This window comes from Schistocerca americana, chromosome 6, assembly GCF_021461395.2.
Source record: "Schistocerca americana isolate TAMUIC-IGC-003095 chromosome 6, iqSchAmer2.1, whole genome shotgun sequence".
NCBI classification, from domain to species: domain Eukaryota; kingdom Metazoa; phylum Arthropoda; class Insecta; order Orthoptera; family Acrididae; genus Schistocerca; species Schistocerca americana.
The window spans coordinates 410,022,011-410,038,585 of record NC_060124.1 but is presented as its reverse complement, the minus strand read 5'-3'; positions in this window follow the sequence as shown (position 1 = coordinate 410,038,585).

Here is a 16,575-nt window from a genome sequence, read left to right as displayed (position 1 = left end):
AGCAGCTAATTTTTTCAGCTTGGCTGTTATTGTTGGAAACAGTGGGGCACAAGGTGAGAGGGTGGAAGGTTTGGCTCTTTCACAGAGCAAATACTTTCTGTATTCTTTTCTCTATGTAGTAAAAATAACATTTGGTTCGTAATTTGTGGAAATAATCCCATGGTCCAAAATGCATGTAGCTAAGTCTGTGTACCATATCAACTTATTGACAGAATCCTAAGGAACCCAAAGTGTCTAATTTACAGTGCTACATTTAAAAAGAATACCGTTTCTGACCAAATAAAACTGTCTGACAGCTGTATTCCTCCTGTCTTTCCATTTTTCTTCAACATAATTTCAAGCCGCGTGGGATTAGCCAAGCAGTCTAAGGCGCTGCAGCCGTGGACTGTGTGGCTGGTCCCGGCGGAGGTTTAAGTCCTCCCTCGGGCATGGATATATGTGTTTGTCCTTAGGATAACTTAGATTAAGTAGTGTGTAAGCTTGGGGACTGATGACCTTAGCAGTTAAGTCCCATAAGATTTCACACACATTTGTTGAACATAATTCCAAATGGGATTTCATTTTGTTCTCATGCTATGAGGAGTAATGAATTTGTTCAGAGCTACTTTTAGTAGATAAAGCTAGCTAAAATTTTGACTCTGTGAAGTATCTGCATTGATATCAGCTAAACCAGTTGGTGTACCAGATAAAGAATCAGCAATGATGATGTCTTTTTCTTGGAATGTAACAGATAGTGACATTATATTTCCTGCAAGGGCAGTGACCAATGACGTAATCTTTCGTGGTTTAACTTGGAAGTCATTAAAAACTGTTAAACTTTGTGGTATGAATAAACCTTTATCTGCCTGAAAAGGAAATATTGCCTAAAATTCATAAATGCCTAGACAACACAGGCCTCGAAATCTGTGACTGAGTAATTTCTTTTTGATTTACTTGACTCTCTACTGACAAACACAATATTATTTTGGTCAGTGATTCCATTCTGAATGTGCTCTTGGAAAAGGTGAGCTCCAAGTCCTATTTTGGAAAAATCAGTAGATAAGCAGAAATCTTTTGAGAGATCAGGATGAGCTAAAATATGTACAGTGAGCAGTGTCTCTTTCAGCGTATTGAACTCGAACTGCGCTTGATCATTCCAGTGCCAAATGGTGTTTTTGCCTGTCAAAGAATATAATGTAGGTGTAATCAAAATTTTCAGTTTCAAAAATTTGTTGCTCCTAAATAGCTTCTGCTTGTCGTTTAGTAGTAGGTGGTAGGACTGCTTTGATATCTTCTAGTTTTTCAGGGTCAGGTTCGATACCTTCTGGTAAAATGATAAACCTAAACATTTAAGCACTTTTCTTCCCAAAAAGTGATTTTTCTAAGTTTGTTGTCAAACCTGAATCTTCAAAAAGTCCAACAAATTTTTTTAGGGAAGTCGAAAAAATTTTTTAAGAATTTGTTATGTGTTGACCAAGTTTTTTCTGCCATCAAAATATCATCGACATAGGTGGTGATGTGTCTCTTTAGGTGGTGTGGAAGAATAGTGTTTAGTTCACGATTGAATACCGCTGATGAGATGTTTAAATCAAAAGGCAGTTTACAGAACTGGTAACATGTCCCAAAGGATAAAAAGACTGTGTACTTCTTGTAGTTAGGATGCAGATCAATTTGCCAAAATCTGGAGCACAAATCTACAGATGACAATACTTCTACGCCATAGAAATTTTGTAACAATTTGTCAAGTGTCTGGTCTGTCTATTTCTGGAAGAATGATGGTATTGATCCGATATGAGTTCAAGACCAACCTAATTGAACCATCCTTATTTTTTCAACAACATGCAATGGACTGCTGCGTGAGCTGATAGCTGGCTCAATCTAATTGTTTTCTAACATTGACTGTATATCAGCCTTCACCTTATCTAGGTAATGAACTGTTATAGTAGTACATAAGGCCTTACACAGAATTTGTTGTGCTCTTTAACCTGAAACTGGTGTTGAAATTCCTTGATGGTGCCGGATCTATGTGTATATACCACTGCATGTTCTTGTAAAATTTCGCTGAGTCCATTCCTTCATTTTCATAACAATTCTTTGTTTCCTCAGTCTTTCGCTGGAGCAGTATACTTAAATTGATTACCTGATCGTGAGTGTCACTGTTTGTACAACGATAAGCTGCATTACTGTCAACAGAATCAGGTATGCATTGAAAAGGATCATTATACAGGAAACATAGGCAGTTGATCTCTTCTTCTTGTGAACTTAACGAATCTTCAAATTTTAAAACAATATTTTGATCCAAAATTGTTAGACCAATTTCTGCATCATTTAAGTTCATTACTGCTTTGTAGTGATTAAAGAAATTGGCACCTAATGTATCTGAGTAGAGCGCAGTGACACAATGAGAAAGTTCATAGCAAAACTATATCCCTCACAAGTAAATTCCAGGAAGGTCTCATGTTTAACATCAACAGTTCTTCCCAAAATGGCACCTTGTATTTTAATTTTCCTAGTGTATAGTGTGGACAAAGTGCTGTTTCTGTACATTTATGATATGGTGACTGGTTGATAACTGATACTGCCCTACCTGATCCAAAACTACGGTAAAATTTTTATTAGCAATGCAAATGTTGATTACATGGTGTACGATTTGTTTTGGCCCATCTCTGTTTGCCTGTAGCAGAATGTCACTGATATCGTCAAATTGCATGAAGTTAATAGTCACGGCTGCAGAGTCATCTGTTCACTGTCTATTCCCTTCAGTTTCCATGTTTACTCTTTTTACCCTGTCGCTGACTGTCATTGGGTGTCATTGATCTGACTTCGACTATCTCTACCTGCCATTGTGGTGACGATCTACCAGAGTTCTGCCATATAGCCTTGTTTTGCCGACTGGTTGCCTGAATTTCCATGGCTATGTTACATGGTATCTTGACCTGACTGATTACATTGCTGATTACATGAATGTCCTTAATTATTATTGTGTTGTTACTATATTTATGACTGTTTCCAAACCTATGTTTATTTCCAGAATAAGAATTCGAATAGTAACTTCTGAAATTGCGCCTGTCTTTGTAGTTGTTTTGATGCCAGACTTGTGTGTCGTAATGCTAGTGTCTATGATCACGTATGTGATCGTTTTTACCATGAAATTTATTATATGATCTACAGTTGTTTCTATTGTGAAGTCGTGACAATGGGCAATTGTAACTATCAAACTTGTGATCAGCTGATTTTCCTGTTAGAGCATGATTGCTGTTTAATTCCAACTCCTGCAAAAGTCTCAAAAATTCTTCTAAATCATCCTTACATCTGCTTGCCAAGGTTATATGACGTAAATGGGTAGGTAATTTCGTAAGGAAAATTCCAAGTGACACAGGTGGGTTGAGCAGTCGGTACAGCTATTGGTTCCGCCGTATCATCTTCTTGAAATACTGACTGATCAAAGTTGGTTAACAAGATTATACTACGTTTGATTCTATCCTGCGTTGATGTAGACCAGTATGCAGTTAAAAATGCCCGATAAAAGTCCTCTTCTGATTGTCTCTTGCAATTGATCGCATTCTGACTGCTGGTTCATTTTCTAGGTATCCGCGCATGAATTCTAGCTTGTATGCAAGGGGCCAATTTGGTGGTAACGCATTGATAAATTGATCAAAACGTGCCGTAGGATTTCATACAGTGAGGAAGTGTTTATAATCAATTGTGTCTTTGCAGTTGGGTGCAGCGTTTTGCGGTTGCGCCAAGCGCTCTGTTCGCTGTCATTGTCTTGATATGTGAAACGGTTCATGTTGGTTTTCTCCCAAATACCGTAAGTTACTACTATCGTCTAGGTTCTCATAGGATGGACTTGCGTTACTAGGTATCAGCTCTTGTATACTGTTATTGTTGTTCAATTTTTCTTCAATATGCAGAAGTTGTGATTGTACAGTTGCAATGCCATTGTTCTGTTGTTTATTGATTTTATCTGATTTTCCTTGAAATGTTTCAAACGCTGGTATTCGGCTGTGTCCACGAAGTGCACAGGACTGTGTCATCGGAATCTCGATGGTTGTTGGCAGACAAATTTGTAATTCATCTATTTGTTCGGAGATGTAACTTATTTGTACTTTCTGTACTTCTGATCTAAGTGTAAGGTTCAGAATTTTTCGGCATTTTCTTTGACAGTCTTTTGTAATAATGCAGTCTGCCCTTTTACCTCGGTAATTATTTCGTTAGGGACGACCTCACTAATTTTCGACATTATTTCGGCATGGTCGGTTTTTGTGTGTTTTATTATGCTCAATGTCGGTTTCTAAAACTTGTAATCAGTTAGTAATACCGTCAAACAGTGGTTGGAAACCTTTCTTTATTTCTTCCCCGAGTTCGCCTGATAAGCTTTGTATATTTTCTTGTGTCTGTTTAAACTGCTCACTGTTCGGCTTAGTCACAAGAGTCCGATCTACCGGAAACAAACGATGCAAAACCTGAATCTGTGTTATTCAATTGCCTATCCGTATATGTGTTATTCACTGTTTGCGGGCAGGTTTGCATATTACAAATTGGTGACTTATCACCAAGCGATTCGTTTTCGGTTTGACAACTATCTCTAGTTTCGGAAATTTGATCTGTTTGAGGTGTAGGCACGTTTCCCTGTATTTGTGTAATTATATTACATTCCATGTCGGTTACTTTACTGATGCTAAACGGTAACTATTCACTATTAAATGAGTTAGATCACATACTTTCGCTGTGCCGTGTCAGGTTCTACTGCCGTCCGTCACTGCGCTGAACATGTCTGGTATTCATTATTGCAACAAAGTGAGACTGACAACCGTTACCAAAAATGTTACATTTGTAATATGGTTTATCGCTCAGAATAAATTCCTAAAAAATGCTGCAACCAAAAATATGACGTAACCGTGGCTTAACAGCAAAATTCAATAGTCAAATTTTTGCAGGTAACTGACTATTTGTCACTCGTAATGCATATTCCTCACACGCCAAGTACGTGGAGACATACAGAATTTCACACTTAAAAATTACACAAAAACAACTGTAAGGAAAGAAACATTAAATTAGTATGTAACAAGCGCTCTGCTGTGAGTTGCAGCAAAAGAAAAAAACATTATTTTACTGGTTTTGAAAAGTGCTAGCGGACAACCCGAAGCAGAGGTAGACAAGCGAAAGTTAGTAGGTTTGACTCGATCGTTCGCTCGTTCAAGAACATAAATATGTTTGCCTGCTCTTTACTCAAAACTGAATGTACAGTCCTCTGTTATAAAAAGGTTTAACTGAAATCACAATTGCGAACAGCTTGTCACAGTGCACACATTTACATACAGACAAAAATAACTGACGTTCACTGTGCAGGAAATTAAATCACAACTTTCACTCAAAAACGACTACCAAAGTCAAATTTTGCATTGCCCAAAAAATTGAAACACGGAAATTACGTAGCAATACTATGAAGCACACGATATTCAGTGGCCCATTAAAAATTTGAATTACAAACAAAATGCTTAGAATTTGCGCAATGGGAACGTGAGATTAGAAACGAAAGAACCAATAAAATATGAAAAGAGTCTTACCTGAAAAATTACAGCATAATCAACAGCAACAGCACAGCATGAAGAAATTATGTGAGCTAAAATATGTTAAAGTAAAACTAAACTACTGGGAGAAAAATTGTGATGATTTTCTCATACTAAAAATTTTTTTTACTTCCGATGAAAATACTAATCCGTTCATTATAATGACGGTGCTGTATTTTAAACTCTTATTTCACCAGAACATAGAACTCACAGATAACCAAAAAAACTTTACTTTCTCTACAAAAGCCTTACAAAGCAATGATTTCACAATTATGCAAATTGAAATGAATTAACCTGAAATGAACTAAACTGAGAAGGGGAGGTAGGCTGCTCTGTTGCAAGAATCGCTAACATTCATCAGTAGGCGCCAGCAAAAATTATTACCTTCAAAACATATCCATAGTGCAGATCCATTCTCTCAGTTCCATAAATGCTGCGCATGGAAGTCCTTCCATCAGATTGATAATTCCAAACAATTTTCTTCAGCAAAATCTTTCTCCGATGTGCACTACGCTAAAAATTCTGGCAGGGTGCTCCATTCCAATGCTCGACTACTCTCCGCTCTACAACTGAGCCAAAAATACACAAGTTCTGAGATACTACTGTCACTTCCGTAAGTCGACTACTCCACAGATGTCGCATGCGACTGTTTCGCCCTCGTAACATGAAATTTCCACTCATTCTGAAGCTAGCCGCTAACGTCCAGTCCACCTCTTAAATGTCCATCTTTCAGTGGTTATGATACTATCACTTTCATAACCAGTGCGAACTAAATAATTACGCTTTACGTCAATACAATAAGCAACAAACTCATTGTCGCTACAAATGGAACGTAAGACCAAAACAGACAGATCATAGTAGTATGTGGTGGGGTTAGCAGAAACAGAGCTGAGAAATGGGCATTAACAAAATTATGTAAGCCTTTGACAGTCTCCATCCTCACATAAGGATGTGAATGCCTAATTCTTATTAAGAAACAAACTATTAATATACAGGCTCAAGTAATGAGATGTCTTGGAAGAGTGAAAGCTGGGGAAGAACAGACAGATTAGACACAAAAATAAGAGAGGAACTGTAAACATACAGCTAGAATGGTTGCAAGTGGTTCATACACTGAAAATAGCGGCCAGTATAAGGGTAAGAACCAAAGCCAAATAATAAATGTCGAGGCAGACTGTCAACCACACGGATGTCGTGTAGAAATTGCAGAATACTGAAGAGCAAAAGAGGAAGTAACCAATTTATTATGCAGAGTAGAGCCATTGAGACGAAGCGTTGTTTTTATCGAAATGATGAGGAAATAATCTTGATCTATCTCCGATCATTTGTCTGTAGACTTCGGATTCATTTATTTACGTCTTGTACCTGAGCTTTACCTCAGAGATTGATGACTGGTACCAGTGGACGGTAGCGCTGCCACATTGCAGTAGAACTCGCACAGGTAACTCGGCCCAAGTGCAAAAGCACAGTCTTGTTCTCAGCGCTGGGCAAGTCCAGCCCTGTGTTACGAAGGGGCCAGCGCCAAGATTATTATCACCTGCTGAACTGTGCGCTTCGTACTTTAGAAGTGGCCGTCTCATTTCTTTATGCGATGGTCTTTTTATACGGTACTTCCTCCAGGGACTACTGACTTGTAGAATTAAGAGTCGTTCTGGCATAACTTGGTACTCTTTATTTATATACTTCGGCTTTAGGCAATATTTACAGTTCAGCGTGCAACAGTTATAGCAGTAGGGAGTTAACATAAACTTCGTATTAAAGAAAAATGACAGCTTAAGCTTAGCCTTCGGGATAATACAATGTACTAAGGAAGACTGGCGTTCGCAGAAACTCATCCAAGAGGAGGCAAGATTCCAAAAGTTCCATTTTCTTCTGATTACTTGACATTGAGGACGTGCTGTGCCCTAAGAAATAAATTTGACAGGACGTATAAAAAGCTAATTGTATTTTTAATGTTTGATAGTTATACAGTCAATATTCTTTTGAATATATATTACTGCTATACTTTAAAATGAAACATATTTTTATGTTATAAATACGGACATAGATGTAGCAAATATTTGAAAATAACCACTAAATTGGTGGTACATCTAACTATTAACGACCTAGGGCTCAACCGTAGTTTCCTTCAATCTGGTTTGACACGCTACTATGTTTCCATGGTAATTGGACTAGAGAAATAACTCTATTCTGGAAGCAGTGCAGGGTTGCACCTCATATAAGATAATAACCTTATAGTTTAAGAAGATCCTAACACGTTCCCTACCTTGGTGTTTCGGTCATCGAGCGCAGAAATTTGTATTTTTTTCTGCATTTAGGACCACAATGAGGTATACGTGCACAGATCTACAGTATAGCTTGACACTGTAAAACTGAATGAAGTCTCAGCATTCCCTGACAAGTCAAATACAAACGCCCTGTTGAGATTGAGAGGTGTGCAAGCTAAGGAGCTATTTCTGTGGGAATTGGAGATGTGTGTTGGATAGATATTGTGCAGCCACGTTTTACTATCTCCTTCTGTAGTTCACAGGCTGTACAATGAGATGCCAGAGAAAAGATCGGGTATTCTTATTTCGGCAATGACCTGTAAAGGTTCACATTCCCCAGGATTGCAAAGCAGTGCCGAAACTGCTGCCATGATAAAAACATATAGTTCCCCAAGACTGTAAAACAACGTCAAAACCGCTGCCATTACAGGCAAACGGTATAGTTTTTCATGGAGAACCGGACAACCAAACAGTATACTAGTTACTGGAACCACCGTGTTATCCTTTGTATGCGACTGAGCAGAATCAGAGTCAAATTTTCAAATAAATAGTCACCGTCAGAGTCCAGGAGGGGGCATGTGGCCCCTCAGGCTAGGAACCCCCCCCCCCCCCCCCCAATTGCCAATTGAGGACGTCTACGGATGTAAATTACTTTGATGTCCAAACAATAACCATACCGAGCAGTATATACAAAGGTCAACTTTCATATTGTTAATATGAGTACAGATGTCATCTTCAGATTCAACAATTTGAAATTACGTCCTCATATGATTAAATCCATCGTTCAAAAGAGTTGTCAATTAAAACTGGAATATATTCACGAAAACCTTTAGTCATAATTCTCGTAATGTTAAGATAAAACAGAACATGAAAAAACTGAATGGAAAAGAAAGAACAATTGAGAAAATCCTATTGCATTTCAACAAAAAGAAACAACAATATTAGAGACACAGGGAATAAAAATTTAAATAAATACTTATTTAACTTAGATGCCATTTATATAACACTTCGTTTGCTTACAATACTTCACATTTGATGACGTTAAATTATTTTCATGCTTTCTATTGTTCCGCTTGCGGTACTGCGGAGCCGGCCGCTGTGGCCGTGCGGTATTATGCGCTTCAGTCTGGAACCGTGTGACCGCTACGGTCGCAGGTTCGAATCCTGCCTTGGGCATGGATGTGTGTGATGTCCTTAGGTTAGTTAGGTTTGAGTAGTTCTAAGTTCTAGGGGACTGATGACCTCAGATGTTAAGTCCCATAGTGCTCAGAGCCATTTGAACCATTTTTGGTACTGGGGACTGATGAGGGGCAAGTTCACTGCTGCCATGTGTATGTAGCGCTGGAAATCCGCACGTCGAGTTGTTGCGTCTGTCCCGTTTCGCAGCACGGTAAGGACGTACGAGGAAGTATCAGAGAAAAGACTGCTGGCGCCATTTCGGCACTGTTTTGTAAAGTTTCGCATCCATATCGTCTATGGAACACTGCGAAAACACACGCCCTATCACAGATTCGGTATAATTACCTGTGAACTGTGTGACAACCAAAAAATACGAGATATACACGGTCAACTAGAACTCCACCAACAAATTTTCACAGGCGATAGAGTGGATCAAAAGGAGAAAAAAAATTAGAAGGAAGGTCAGCGTTGGCCGTAATATTGGTGGTTTATTGATAGCAAAATCGATTTTCAATCACATACTGATCATCGTCAGTGCTGTGGTGTACAAATTAAACTCATAGGCACTGGCATCAAGTTATTATCAGTAAATAAAGCTATGAAACGATCACAACAAGTACAATGAATCACGAGAACTACATAAGAAACTGGTTACAATGGATTTTCCCACCTACAAACATTACGTCCTTATTTTACAGTTTCCAAGTGTATTGTGATGGTTTTATAGCTTTGGTTACTATATCTTTGACACTAGTGCCTATAAGTTTAATCTGTACATCACAGCACTGAAAATCGATTTTGCTGTCAATAAACCATCAATATTGCGGTCAACGCTGACCTTCCTTCTAATTTCACGTATATGGTCGTTGCGCACAGAGCACTCTATGGAGTTGCCAATCAATAGAAGAAAAATGTGTAGCAAACCCTTCTTGTGCCCTCTCATTGGATCAGGACTTTTTTTTTTTTCATTCCGGACTTCTAGGAGTGGAGTGGGCTGTTCGGAATCTAATCTATTGAGAAGTCGCAGTACTATTCAGGCAGACGTCAGACAAGCTAATAGCGGAGCAAATGGGTGATCCCAATTGGAGTTTGCTTACCAGTTGCGGCACGCAGAATACAGCCAAGAGATACACCGTGATATCCATGAATAAAACGAAGGAGTGCGAGCCATACAAAGTGGACAGAGTGCAGTTTCATGGTGCACGCCAGCGTCCTTGCTTTAGGAGTTTAAGTCCGCAGCATGGACACATATGATTGCGAGAGCCGCGCGGTATTTCGTGCATTTCGTCTTTCACGTAACCAGACGGGCGGAGCTCCCCGTGCGCAGGTCGCGGCAGGGGCGTCGCGCGTGGCCGTCTCCCAGAGCAGGGAATTGGCATTCAGCGGCGCGCGCGCGTTACCTCGTTAAAAAATCGTTCCCCGGGAGCGCATTTTAATCTCCCGTGACAGATTATCGGCGCGCGGCAAATCGTTTTTGTCCTGCGCGGGCTACTAATTTGCGCAGCGAGCAAGCGGGAAATTGCCCAATTAAAGGACGATAGTATTTTGTCACGTAATTATAATCCAATGAACGGTTAATTGGCAGAAATGGAAAAACATGCCGTGTGGTCGCAGAGGAACGCAGATTTTGGATGTTACTCTGATCAGATTCCACCAGACTTTGAATTCGTGAGGCATTTCGCAGTGTTCGTCCACCGTCAGTATCCTTATGAGATACCGTGCTTGGTGAATGCTTAGCCATATGTTATCATTTAGCGCTTGTACGGGAGACCAAGCTACTTCCATATCATATGAATAAATCATGAAACTCTAATATTTTTATTTTCCCTTGAGGCCTTTGGACTAGGGTAAAGTCGGGAAAGAGTACGCACTTAGTATTTAACCTATCAAATCTAGTACATCAGAAGATTTAAAGAAACTTTTCTTATAACAATTTATTGCTATTTCTTTAGGAACAAGATATAGCAGTTGCAGTTGCCTAACTTTTAACATAAACTTTAAATTTCAACACTGCTCGTTCGTTCTCTTAGCCGCATCGTCTGGTAAGACTACGCGACATGTAGTCAAGCCATGCGGAGTGGCCGAGCGGTTTAGGGCACCATGTCACAGATTGCGCGGCCCCTCCTGCCGGAGGTTCGAGTTCTCCCTCGGACAAGGGTGTGTGTGTTGTTCTTAGCGTAAGTTACTTTAAGTAGTGAGTCTGTCTAGGGACCGATGACCTCAGCAGTTTGGTCCCTTAGGAATTGTCTCTCTCTCTCTCTCTCTTACACACACGCACGCACACACACACATGCATATGTAGTCAAAGAGTACGCACTAATATAAACTACAATATAATTCACCATGTCCTTTTTGCCACCACTTGGAGCACCTATCAACTTAATCCAGTGTTCCGCTAGAGACTCCTTGTATGCTTCACCACATCCTGGGCAATTCAAAACGTCAGATCCCTCTTTGGATGTGGACCTGGTTGTTCCTGAAAATAATGACGCGGTTAAGTCGGGAAATTCTGCGTTTCTCGTTTCTGGTATTTTGTCTCTTCTTGGTTTTGCGTGGTTTACCTTGTTTTTCTAATAATGCATTTATTACTAGGCCCAGGCAAAATCTCAGTTTTTTTGCCTTTTTTTTCCTTGTTGTGGGTCGATCATATTTTGGCAGTGCATAAATACAGGACAGGCATACACCTGTTCGCAGATATCAGCACTTCATTTGTGTCACTTTCTTGGTTTCTTCAGGTGACTGCTCCGACAAATCTTCAGTCACTGAGCAGAAGCATTTGTTGGAAATTCGGTTGTGTCGTTGATTTCTGATGGAGCAAATTCTTCTGCTGTGAAAACATCCAGAACTGAGCGGGAATATTCCCGTTGACTCCAAGGATTTCTCAGCTGTTTGGATTGCGGCTACTGCAGAATATGCATCTGGAAACAAAGCACTCGCGTCTGTCTGCCTAATGGGTCTTCCTGGAATAGTAACCGTTAGAAACAAAGATGACCGGCGGGGGCGGGGGGGGGGGGGGGGGGGGGGAGAAGGAGGGGGAGGGGGGGAGAGAGTTAGGAGTACGCACGTAGTCTTTGCTTTGCCGCTGTCTTACAGCGCACTCTTAACCGATGGGCCACACAGTTCAAAAAAATATCACAAATGGCAGTCACTGCTTGGTTCTGCTGTTTGTTGTGCCGTGGTTTGTTCTTCACAGAACGGTGATTCTTTTGGCAAATAATTTTATTTCCTAACGCTTACCTATACAATGCTTATTGCTTACGATATACAGCTTAAAGATTACATAGTTTGAAACAAAAAAATTATATTTACTTGCTATAACCAATAAACGTGGCGGAGCTCTTCAAGATTACACGTGATGACGTCGCTATTGAAGCAACAGTTGAATGTAGTTTTTCGTTGTCGGCGTAGAGAAAATGCCACTGCGAACTCTTACCAGACGCGTACTCTTACCCGAGCTTGTCCTAATGCGTTAGACTTTTAGGAAAAGAAAGTACATGCGTACTGCTGACTGGTTGCAGTGAGAGGTTTCATTAAAACAGATATTTCGACAATTGTTATAAATCATATTCATTACAATATGTGAAAGTGTTTTATCGGCTTAATGTACCAATCTTCGTCTGTACACTCTAGAGCATCAAGAAGAAGCTCTGGGTTTTATATTTGCAAGACTGAATGAGCTATCACCAAAGTGACTATTCTGGCATTAGGAACTTGCTTATTCTGTACAAGAAATAGTAGTAAATAATAATAGTCACGCTGTAACTGTTGGTTGGTAATATTTACTGACAAAATGCAAAACTTACGCCTATCCTGCGTGGCCGTTTTTTAGTACGACGTTAAAAGAGAGAGAGATTATTAATTGATCACCGATGCGTCGGTTCTCGATTGTGTTCAGGAGACGTACTGATTGATTACGCGAATAATTGACCTTTTGACCCGGATTGCCTTCACGCATTCATAATCTTCGATGAAAATACCTAAGGCTCAAATGGTTCAAATGTTTCTGAGCACTATGCGACTTAACTTCTGAGGTCATCAGTTCAAATGGCTCTGAGCACTATGGGACTTAACATCTGAGGTCATCAGTCCCCTAGAAATTAGAACTACTTAAACCTAACTAACCTAAGGACATCACACACATCCATGCCCGAGGCAGGATTCGTACCTGCGACCGTAGCGGTCGCGCGGTTCCAGACTGTAACGCCTAGAACCGCTCGACCACCCGGCCGGCGAGGTCATCAGTTGCCTAGAACTTAGAACTAATTAAACCTAACTAACCTAAGTACATCACACACATCCATGCCCGAGGCAGGATTCGAACCTGCGTCCTTACCGGTCGCTCGGCTCCAGACTGTAGCGCCTAGAACCACACGGCCATTCCGGCCGGCAAAATACCTAAGGGACCTATTGAATATAAAAATGGAAATGAAAGCAAATTAGTGGAATTTCGTAAGAGAAAGATTAACAGATCGGAAGTTCGACACATTAGTGGTCTCCAAATACAATCGAGACATTGCGATAAAGAGCGAACCTGTAACGAAGCTCATATACAATTTGAACATCATTTTTGGTTAGTGAAAGAAAAGAATAAGAAAATTACTGCATCGTAAAATATTAATATATATTGAACAAATTGGCATTAAACTTCTCAACATTGACAAATACACAATAAATGCGTGAGTTAATCTGATATTTATTTTGTGCTTGGCGCAGTCCAATAATCGCTGCTTTGTCAGCCCGTTCCTTTTTAAAACTTAAATGTCCTTGCGCGTGCGTAAGATCGTTGTATCCTCACCCGAGTTACCGAAATGTTTGTTCGTCGTTTCACATAGTTTTTACACAAAATAAAAATTCAACCTGTAGCAATGCTATGAAGTACGTCTTAACATGTCGGCGACCAAAAGTACAAGAGATAATGAAGTCTCTAGAATATTCTTGCTATCAAGGGCTGCGGCAATGATTTTAAATATCTGCGCTCAGCGGGTCATAGTGTTTGTTTAGAGCATTTAAACGCTGGACGCGCGTCTTGGTATAGGCGCACATTAAAAAAAGTATTTCGTCTCTTTACTATCGCGCTGTGATTCTTGGCAGTTTTACGAACTACAGCTCGTTGGCTGTCCCTTTCTTATATGACAAATATCTCATATGGAAAGTATCTGAAATCCAATAATATTACATTGCTTCCCGCGTGAGCAGCGATGACTCCGCGAGGATCATCGCGACACGCGCTTAGTCGTAATATTACTGCTTTCGTGAGTCAAGTTAGTATTCCTAGTTAAAATTCTTTACAATAGATTTCATATATGACATTAGTCAAAGGGGTTGACATAAGGATTAACAGGTAAATATATTCGCACGCCTGAAATTGATGATAACTCGTTCATAGGGTAATTACATGACAACTGAGCCGTACTCTTACTAATGCATTATACAATTCTCGATAAGAGACAATGAAATTAGGATAAAGATACACATCCATAGATACATTATACATGGCATAATAAATATTAAAAAAAAACAAAGAAATGAATTATTTGACTTCGCAGGAAGTCTGAGTGCAGTGTGCACCTTTGGAAAAATATTTTACAAAGAATTGACATTCTTGTTTTACAGTGACACATTACAGGAATATTTTTTTCCGTGGTTTCGACGACAATTTCTTGTAGTAAACACGTAGCACTTTACCGGTTTGTGGCTTTCGTTACCAGCAAAAAAAAAGTTTCACTACACTTGGGTAGGTATGACATGCACTGGGAGTGGTAGAACTTCGGGTACAAATGGTAGCACTGCACTTGAGTGAGGGAAATTGATTGCACTCTCACAGTGGAGGAAAAGTAGGGCCTTTCACTGTGGAGGTTGAAGTGGTTGTCTGGATGTGATGGTGCGTTGGAAATGCGTCGTGGATCAGGAACTGGAAGACTGGTTCTGCAACATGTTGAGCCGTTTGGTGCCGGTTTCTATTTCACTTGACACATGTTCGAGCTTCCATTCATGTTCTCGTACATGAAAAATACAGAGAAAATCTGTATTAGAATGTGCTTACTTGCCCGGGTTCCCGAGTTCGATTCCCGGCGGGGTCAGGGATTTTCTCTGCCTCGTGATGACTGGGTGTTGTGTGACGTCTTTAGGTTAGTTAGGTTTAAGTAGTTTTAAGTTCTAGGGGACTGATGACCATAGATGTTAAGTCCCATAGTGCTCAGAGCCATTTGAACCATTTTTTGTGCTTACTTACTAATAACTTAGTCTAAAAGAAAACTGGTAAGGATAATAATTGTTTATGTACATAAGGTTTCATTCTCTTAGGTGTACTCTGTTTTCGTATTTATTTACTTTTCTTGTTTTATTTGGGTCGACACATTTTCGTCATTACTTGGCCTGATCTATAAATTTGGAAGCAATTGTCAAAGTTGAATTTAAGACTTTTCAGATTAGTGTCTTGGCGATTTTATAAGGTATATACGTGCTTGACTCATGGTTTTATCAGAAGCATTTCGAACACATTTGGCGCCCGCGCTCGTTGTGCAAAGGAATCTGGATTGTTGAACGCGCAGCGTACTCTGTGTTACGTCCGTTTGTCATAGTCACGTGATAGTAACTTGACGGCTTCACAACGCTACCAGTAGTGTTCTGCGAGAGGCAGAACGTTTGGTGTCTACTAGCCGTTTTGTGAGTTTTTACAGTTTTTCATCGACTCGGAATTATGGAAGCAGCCAGACGCGGCGACTCCCGCAGCTGTGTCGAAGAATGTGTCCGTGGAAAGGCGTACAGTACCGGCTGCGGTAAGTACAACACTTATTCACTTGCACAATTCGGCTTTCTACAACGTGGTTTCGTCGTACAAGTACTTATAATACTACTTCACATTCGGAATTTCAGATGTGTCCATAAAGTTATCATCCTTTCAGTTCACACGTTATTATTATTTCGTGTCCACATGTATTTGGTCGTCATGTTAAAAGTTCACACGCACCACCTTTTATACGTGTCCGTTTATTGCTTGTCTATAGTCGGTTCACACGCAGCAGCACATACGTGTCCATAAATTGATGACTGCATTATTACTACAAAGTACAGTTAACATTCGGTATACATATTATGTCTAAAAATTATTTACAAAGAAAAATTAGTCTCTGTGACTACAAGGCCTGACGAAAAAACGTGCCTCTTATTCATAGTTTGTACTTCCAAGGCACTTAAGGTTTACACCTTGTTCGAAATCTTGTTATTCTTTTCTTTTTACAATAATTACTCTTTTCTCAAGTTCAGCTCTTTTATTTTCTCTCTGTTAATTACGTCGTTAGTTTGAAGACATAGCCAATGTGGCTTTATTAACGTGATGAACAGTTCATGTTCAGGTTTCCACCAGGGAAATAGGGAAGCTTGGTGTTCCCTATCGTGAAACTGCACACAACACATCTTAATTGAATTCGCAGTTCGCGGAAAATAAGCATAGCCTGTCAACAACCAATGTGTCACGACCATCCATACGTACAGTCTGTACGTAGAAATGCAATCAGTGCGTAAAATTCAGTCCTCTACTGGGAAGGGTAGGGAGGTAAGGATACACAATAGGCTTT